This window comes from Lolium rigidum, chromosome 6, assembly GCF_022539505.1.
Source record: "Lolium rigidum isolate FL_2022 chromosome 6, APGP_CSIRO_Lrig_0.1, whole genome shotgun sequence".
Taxonomy (NCBI): Eukaryota; Viridiplantae; Streptophyta; class Magnoliopsida; order Poales; family Poaceae; genus Lolium; species Lolium rigidum.
In genome coordinates, this window is record NC_061513.1 from 22,027,712 (window position 1) to 22,037,304 (window position 9,593).

The following is a 9,593-nucleotide window of genomic DNA, read 5'->3' on the forward strand; positions in this document are numbered from 1 at the left end:
AAGCATCGATTTCATTGTCAACACAACCCTAGTTTTCATAGTCATCGAGTACTTTTCCGGCTGAACCTTCGAGATCTACTTGCCCTTTAGTTCCCTGAAAACCCTAGTCTACAATCTGTAGGTATTGACAAGTCGATACCTTGTCACGACCCCCTTGCGCAAGTGCTGGCCATTACATATAGTTTAAATCTCAAGAATGTTCATACATGATAGGCCATATGTGCAAAGGAATTTTTTTCCCGTGAACTTGTCAAAATTCAACTTTATCGGTGCCAATGGAAACTAGTCCAAAAAATTACATAGAGGTCCAAAAGAACTAGACAATAACTAATAGGACCTGCAACTTTACAAAAAGGACCCCAAAACATATAGAAGAAAAGCAATCGAGTCCTTCTCGACCGCACATCAGATCTCTGCTCCGCATCCTTTCCAGCAACTCCGTCGCCGGGGACGCACCACTTGGGACAGTGTCGCCGGTAGTCGCCAGGACGAAGGAGAAGAAGGACCTCAGCAACGGCATATTGGCTTTGAGAAGGGCCGCTGAAAGGCCAAGATATGCACGGGCAAGACGGATGACGCCGTCGTATGCCCCGAGCTTGTGAATGTTAGCAGCTTGACTTCCCCATTGGCCAGATCTGAAGCGCTGACCAAAGCAATCCTCACCGTTAGCGCCATCACCTTGATGGCACCAGATCGGGGTTTAGCCGGCAAGATCCGCCAGATCTGATCCGCCAGATTCACCATTGGCCAGATCTGAAGCCGATGACGAGATCCCCGACTGCATTGCGCCATTCTCCTCATGGGAAACACTAGATCTAAGATTACAACAACACTAACTCCCTCGGATCCAAATTTGCTAACTCAACTTTGCTTATCTAAATATGGATGTATCCGCACATGTTTTTACTCTAGATCAATTAATTTAGATCGGAGGGTGTATGATATACAGAGAGAAGTCGGCCTCGTCTCCGGCCGGCGAGGCCGCCGAAGAGAAGGGGGAGAGGAGCCGGGGGAGTGGGAGAGACTCGAGAGAGAAAGAGAAGAGGAAGAAATGAGAGGTCCCTGGGGAAGAACTTTATTTTTGTCGTTCTGCTCGTAGCTTGAAACTGAAAATTTCGGCCGCGCGCCAAAGCATCCCGCCGCATCCATTCGAAAATCCCGTGACCAGTTTTACCCTTTTAACCCTAGTCCGGAAGCAACAACCCATCGACCATGGAGGGCTCATTCGGTAACAATGAAATATCTTGCTTAGATCCCGAACCCTCCCCACAGGCCCACACCCACCCACCAACCATTCGCCCCATTTGCTCAAAAATACTCTCACACGCCAAAGCTCTGACTCTCTACAATACTAGATCTGCTTCGCCGCCGGCATACTCCTCCACAGCGTAGCCTTGATCGTGTTGGTTGTCCACCCACCGGATCCGCTCCCCCGCCGCCCTCGCCACCGACGGATCTGCTTCACCGCCGATCTCGCCACCGATGGATCTGCTTCATCGCTGACCTCATCCACAACGTAGCAATCAACGCCTTTCCTATTGACGCACCAGATCCTCTCCAACAGAATCGGGTCTACTTCACCGCAGCCCCCCTCCACAGCAGCCGATCTATTCCACCGACTACCTCGGTGCAGCGGCTGTATCAACTTCACCGAATCCCTTGCCAGCCAACCAGATCTGCTTCACTAACGCCCGCTTCTCCTGAAACAGGGTCGATTCATCGTCTCCCGCATTCGCTGCCGCTGGAATGCAAGCTGCCGCCCCCGTCCACCACGCCGCAGCTTGGTAAGTACGCTGGCCCGTTAGATCGCGGTGTTTCTTTAGCCATGTTTTGTATAGTTATTTGCAGATCTCATATGCCATTAACTTTCTTGATGTGTTGCTTCGCATGAAGTTCATTTAAATATTGTACTGTACAAAAGCATTATCCGGTCGCTACCATCTTGTTCATTCTACTGACACCTGTGTGCATCCACATATTTATAGCCGTATACCCATTCATTTGTTGCTAGCTATTTTTTTACTGCATGCTATTGTCGCACTGCTTTTATAGCCATGCTATGGGAATTTCCAATCTGGTTGTTCTTATAGCACGTCATTAGCTCACCGCTAGCTGCTAGCTATTTTCTCGTGCCTGCTATTCTCACACTGCTTTTATAATCATGCTATGTGCATTTCCAATCTGCTTGCTCTTATACCTCGTCATTAGCTTATAGCTATTTTTTTCCATGAATGCTCATGTCGCACAGCTTGTATAGTTATTGTTGCGTGCATGTCTGGTCTTTGTATTACCGTAGACTAACTTGTCAATGTTATTTTTCTTAGGGATTGATCATGCGAACCGCTTATTAGAACATCCAACATTAACAGCGGGGACGCTAGGGAAGGTTGGAATCTGAGTTCTTGGTTGGTAATTTTGGTAGTTTACTTCCGTTATTATCTATAACCTATATGCATTATTCCTTATGCAATAGATTAACACTTAGAACCCTACCATGGCAATGTCATTCACGCTTTACTATGTTTCTGCCTATTTGATATGCTTGTCTTGGAGCAACTGCGAAGGTGATTTGAACCTGACATTTGGTCATTCTTAATGCCAGTTTACTTTATGTGGAAAACCTTGGCATTACCCTACCGACGAGGCGGTTCCTCGGCAATGCCCACCATGAGGGGCATGGGTTTTAGAGAAAGGCGGCGATGGAAGTTCCGGGAGCGAGGCGGTACACGACGTACCCGGGTTCACGCCCCGCGGTGGAGGGGTCGCTACGTCCTCGCTAGCAATCCACTATATGAATATATGTATACAGGGGGCCGCCATAGGCGGAGTGGTTGGATCTAGTCTAGTTCTAATCCGCGGGTTGCGGTGTCTAGACGTGTTGCCTCTAAAATTATGTTTCTGATTGCGTGTCCCTAAGGGGTGCCCCTGCCTGGCTTTATATATCAGCCAAGCTAGGGTTTACAAGAGTCCTAGTAGGATTCGTTTTGGAGTCTTCTTTCCTTGTAGTCCAAGTTGAGGCGCGTGCAGGTCTAGCTTGTTGAGTCCTTGTGCTGGTCCAGCTTCATAGTTTGCACCGGGTATGGCAATGTCGAGTACCCGAAGGGTTATGCCCACGTCGGTACCCCCGAGTGTCTGGCCGAAGTGAAGCTTCGGGCAGAGACTAAAGTTGTCTTTGCCGAATGTCTTGATCATCTGTTGAATCTTGTGCTTGATGTAGAGTCGAAGTTGCTTTCTGTCGGGTGCGCGAAGCGCTCCCGATGGGAGTAGCCCTCGAGTCTATGGGCGGGTGCTTGCAGCCACGCATAGACTCAAGTTGTACTACTCGAAGATCTTGATTGTTGATGCAGATGTCTTCAACTTTATTCTTCTTTGTTGGCGAGGTTGCCATATTTTTTATCGGGTGCGCGACTAGCGCTCCCGATGGGAGTAGCCCCGAGCTCTGTAGATAAATATGAAATAGTTATGTATAGGGTGTAAAAAATGCTAAGTCAAACACCGTAGAATTTTTCAAGTTCCGAGAACTTGATGCCGATGACTCTGGTGATGCCATAGATAGAGGAGTTGATGATTCAGATGATATCCCAGAGGAGCCAATGATTGAGATGATGGCCCTGAGGAGACGATGATTGAGATGATGGCCCAGAGGAGCCGATGATTGGGATGATGGCCCAGAGGAGCCGATGATTCGGATGATGGCCCTGAGGAGCCGATGATTCGGATGATGGCCCTGAGGAGCCGATGATTTAGATGATGGCCCTGAGGAGCCGATGATTTAAATGATGGCCCAGAGGAGCCGATGATTGGGGTGATGGCCCAGAGAAGCCGATAATTTTATCGGGTGCGCATCCAGCGCTCCCGATGGAAGTAGCCCCCGAGTTTGGGCACTGATGCTTGCAACCGTGAGTAGACTCAAGTCGAGCAACCCGATGTTTACAGTTTTCTTCAGGTGCCGTTGACACATTGTTGTTTATTTCAAGGGGAAAACGCACCTTGAGCATCGTTGATGCCATTGTTTGTAAATTTTTTGGTAGGTACATGTATATGCACTTTTACCGTGTCAATGCCGTTGGCAAATTTTGAAGGAGCAAATCTTAATTGCCCGTTTAAGCGTATGTGTATTCGTTGGTCAGAAAATTGTTTGAGTGATCAGCTCGTGTTGCAGGTCTTGCTAAACTCGTTGTATGTGCAACTTTGCTTTCAACCGATGTATGTTTTGACCGTGGGTCATTTTCGTACGTGTTTCATGATCCTTGCTATCCGCGGCACTCTTTGAGGCATCTATAGCAAAGAAAAAGAGCAAGGTCCCCGTTGCTTCATGATCCTTGCTATTTGTGGCACTCTTTGAGGCATCTATAGCAAAGGAAAAGAGCAAGGTCTTCGTTGCTTCATGATCCTTGCTATTTGCGGCACTCTTTGAGGCATCTATAGCAAAGGAAAAGAGCAAGGTCTTCGTTGCTTCATGATCCTTGCTATTTGCGGCACTCTTTGAGGCATCTATAGCAAGGAAAAGAGCAAGGTCTTCGTTGCTTCATGATCCTTGCTATTTGCGGCACTCTTTGAGGCATCTATAGCAAGGAAAAGAGCAAGGTCCCCGTTGATTACCGTCCATTGCAGCACTCGTATTTTCAGAGGCTTTTAGATGATAATTTCAGGTATAAGAAGTCTTTATATCTTCTCGAATTCCAATACACCGGCACTCCCGATGGGAGTAATAGTCTTCATATCTTCTCGAATTCCAATACATCGGCGCTCCCGATGGGAGTAATAATTCCAATACACCGGCGCTCCCGATGGGAGTAATAGTCTTCATATCTTCTCGAATTCCAATACACCGGTGCTCCCGATGGGAGTAATAATTCCAATACACCGGCGCTCCCGATGGGAGTAAAAGTCTTCATATCTTCTCGAATTCCAATACACCGGTGCTCCCGATGGGAGTAATAATTCCAATACACCGGCGCTCCCGATGGGAGTAATAGTCTTCATATCTTCTCGAATTCCAATACACCGGCGCTCCCGATGGGAGTAATAATTCCAATACACCGGCGCTCCCGATGGGAGTAATAGTCTTCATATCTTCTTGAATTCCAATACACCGGCGCTCCCGATGGGAGTAACCGCAATAGCTCGAAGATATTCCAGGAGCCCCCGAGTAATTCCAGCGCTCCCGATGGGATCGCATCGGGTCGATATTAAATAAGATGATATCCATTGAATATTCTAGATGATGAATCCACCAACCCGAGAGTGCATCGGGAGGAGATATATCCAGAGCCGAAGAAGATAAGTCCATCGAGTAATCATAGATGATGGAGAAAATAAATCCACTGATTCGGGGAAAATAAATCCACCGAGTAATCGAGAGTACTAGAGGTAACGATGTAATGGCACCTCCCCAATCATCGGGTGTGGCGAAAGAAAGAGGAACACTTAGCTCTGCAGGCGCAGTCGAAATTGCACGGCCAAAGATAGTCCGTGCGGCGGGCGCAGCCGAAATAATTCCGCGGACAGAGACAGTCCATGCGGCAGGCGCAGCCGAAATAATTCCGCGGCCAGAGATAGTCCATGCGGCAGGCGCAACCGAAATAATTCCGTGGCTAGAGATAGTCCATGCGGCAGGCGCAGCCGAAATAATTCCGCGGCCAGAGATAGTCCATGCGGCAGGCGCAGTCGAAGAAATTCCACCGCCCAAGATACTCCATGCGGCTGCTAGATGACATGGCCGATGAAGAGGACGCGGTTGACACAGCCGATCCGCTGCGGGCGAGCATCCGAATATATCGGGTCCGTAATGTCGGGTCCGCGGCAGGCGCCCCCGAACATGTCGGGTGCGCGACGGCAGGCGCGGTCGTCTGAGCAGAGTAGTCGAAGTTTAGCCCGATCTGATATTTTGTATCGGATATAGGAGAATAGCAGTCGATGAAGAGGACACAGCCGACGTGATAGATCCTCGATAGACGAGCTCCCGAGAAAAGGCCCGTAACTTGTCGGTGCAGTATAAAAACATTGATCCAATTAAACTGCTTTTGTCTTGCAAGAGATGCAGTATCTGACTTTGCTCCGATTAGCTGACGTGAAGTAGCAATGAGTATTCAATTTTATGCTCACGTGAAGTAGCAATCTTCTTTGGGACGGACTGCAGCGGCTGGCTGTTGCATGGTGTGATTTTGTCTCGGCCGCACCTGGCGATTTCACGAAAGTAAACAGCCAAACGAATTTTTGATTTCCCATCCTAGAGCTATCCGCCTGGGTCTCTGCTTGTCCTCTGAATTTGAGATGTTGTAATCAATCTCGTAGGGTATCCACTACCGCCCAAGAGAAATAGTCTGATGCTCCAATCCAGGGCTGAAGTCGGCCGCGAATAGCAGTGCTCCAGCGTGACGACAACATTAGTCGTATAGATCGGACCCCATCTATTTCAGGCGATGAAGAATTTGTCGGAGTAGATCTTCTGCTATGATACAATCTGAACGTTGTCGATGAGGATGAAGGATCCCGCCCAGATAACAAAATCCAATCGTTGCTTTCCCACAGACGGCGCCAATTGACGAGGCGGTTCCTCGGCAATGCCCACCATGAGGGGTTTGGGTTTTAGAGAAAGGCGACGACGGAAGTTCCGGGAGCGAGGCGGTACACGACGTACCCAGGTTCACGCCCCCGCGGTGGAGGGTCGCTACGTCCTGCTAGCAATCCACTATATGAATATATGTATACAGGGGGCCGCCATAGGCGGAGTTGTTGGATCTAGTCTAGTTCTAATCCGCGGGTTGCGGTGTCTAGACGTGTTGCCTCTAAAATTATGTTTCTGATTGCGTGTCCCTAAGGGGTGCCCCTGCCTGGCTTTATATATCAGCCAAGCTAGGGTTTACAAGAGTCCTAGTAGGATTCGTTTTGGAGTCTTCTTTCCTTGTAGTCCAAGTTGAGGCGCGTGCAGGTCTAGCTTGTTGAGTCCTTGTGCTGGTCCAGCTTCATAGTTTGCACCGGGTATGGCAATGTCGAGTACCCGAAGGGTTATGCCCACGTCACCTACTCTAAATCTGAATATCTGAAATTTGTATCTCATGCAAAGCAACATCTAGTTGGTTTTAATCTGATATCTAGTAAATATTAGCTTATTCATTTGGCAGCTCAAGTTTTTTGTTATTTGAAATCAGCTGACTTGGTCTTAAATGTGATATCTAAACACATATTAAGGACAATGGAGCAGGAGGATTAGCATTTCACCTGATGGCTGAACCTAAAATGACAGGCATGTCGACCACGACTAGTGCACGCAAGAGAAGGACCTGCAGCGAGTCAGTATGTGCTTTGTACATGTATCATATCTTATCTTGTGCTTATTTCTACTACATGTTGTTATCTGATCTCTATATTGCATAATACATGTTTGAATAGTTAATTGTTGTAACTATGTTTGCAATATTACCAGAATGCAGTTGTAATGAAGCAGTCATCATTAGAAGATAGTCGCCAAAAAAGGATCTGTAGCGAACTTGTGCAACATTATGATGTAAGTCTGTGTTTAGTACAAGTTCCATACATTGTCTTATTTATGCAACTTGTTATTATCTTATATCTACATTGCATAATAAATGTTTGAATAGTTTTCGCTGTTGTAACTATGTTTGCAATATTACTAGAATGCAGTTGTAATGAAGAAGTCCTTAGTACAAGATAGAGGGCAAAAAAGGTTCCGGGGTGAGCCTATGCAACGATATAATGTAAGTCTGTGCTTAGTACTTGTGACTATCTCATATCGACAATGCTTAATACATGTTTGCATAGTTCATCGTTTAACTCTTTTTGCATTATTATCGGAATGCAGTTCTGATGAAGCAATCTTCATCAGAAGAGAGGCCCACAAAAAGTTCTAATCTTTCTTCTGATGCATCCTCTCATAGCCGTCAACCTAGACCATTCCTTTCATCAAACAGTAAATATCTCAAGGCTGTACTGTATGGAAGACATGGTGTTGCTACTTAAGATCTGTAGCTGATATGTTGACAAAGAGTACACAAGATTCAATCAAGGCGATTGCCAAATATCAACGTGTTATTGATGATGCTAATAGAAGTCCTCCATGATTATATGTAATTTTTTTATTTGGGCACATTAATTGCCTTGTAATTTTCCTAGTTATTTTATTTGTGTATGTAATTGTGTATATCATTGATATCAGATTTTAGGCTCATGAAATTTAATGGGCCTTCTCATAAGCCTAACTTGGCTGGCCCAGAATGCAAGTTGACTAGTCAAACAACCAGGGCCCTACAACTTAGTGGGCCGGCCCACTTAGAGTAGTTTGGGGCCCACTTTTATTTTGGGCCGGCCCACTTACTTATTGGGCCAGCCCAATTGCTTTAAGTGGACCCTACTCACTAATTGGGCCGGCCCGGTAACAGGAAAGTGGGACCCACGTACTTATTGGGCCAACCCGATGGGGGCCCCACTGGCTACTTGGGTCGGCCCGTTAACAGGATAGTGGGCCCCACTTTTATTATTGGGCCGGCCCACTAACCTGTTGGGCCAACCCACTTGCTTTATGGTGGACCCCACTTACTAACTGGGCCGGCCCGGTAACAGGAAAGTGGGAACCGCATGCTTATTGGGCTGGCCCACTAACTTGTTGGGCCAGCCCGCTTGATAAATGGTGGACCCCACTTGCTTAATGGGCCGGCCCAATAACAGGAAAGTGGGACCCACACCCTTATTGGGCCGGCCCACTAACTTCTTGGGCCAGCCCACTTGCTCTTTGGTGGACCCCACTTTCTAAGTGGGCTGGCCCGATAACAAAAAAGTGGGACCCGCACGATAATTGGGTCGGCCCACTAACTTCTTGGGCCAGCCCACTTGCTTTATGGTGGACCCCACTTATTAAATGGGCCGGCCCGATAATAGAAAAGTGGGCCCCACATGCTTAGTGGGCCGGCCCGTTTGCCTGTTGACCGGTCAAACGAAGGCATTCGGCTCGGCCCACGGGCTTAGTGGGCTGGCCCATTTAAGTTTTGACCAGTCAACCGTAGAGGTTAGGCCCGAACCACTTACCTAATGGACCAGCCCAGCTATATAGTTGACCGGTCAAACTAAGTCAGCTGGCCCGGACCGCTTAAGGCGTGGCAGGCCTTGTGTGGGCCTACCATCTACCACAGGGTTTTAGCCGGTTAACGACGTTAACTGGCAGTTAACAGCGTCTGCCACATGTCAGTTTGCATGACGTCAGCAGTCAACGGGCTCCCGAAAACACTTCTGCAACGGTCCGATTTTCCGTGGCGGAAGGGCGCCCGAACGCGACGAACCGAAAAAAATGTGGTAGGACTTTGCATGACGCAGTTTCAACCACAGAACCCAAATCGTCGGGTTAGGCCCATAGGCGACGAAAAATGGGCCTTAGTGGACGATTTTCGGACTTTGTGTATCTGAACTTTTCTTGTAGTGTACTTTACACACTTTGCTTAATGCGATAATCTGTTGCTTGCAACTTAATACTGAAAGGGGTAAGGATGCTAACCAGAAGGTGGATTATTAGTCATAGACGCGGTTGGATTACGGTCTATGTATTATGTTGTAATGCCCAAACGAATTTCATACTAATA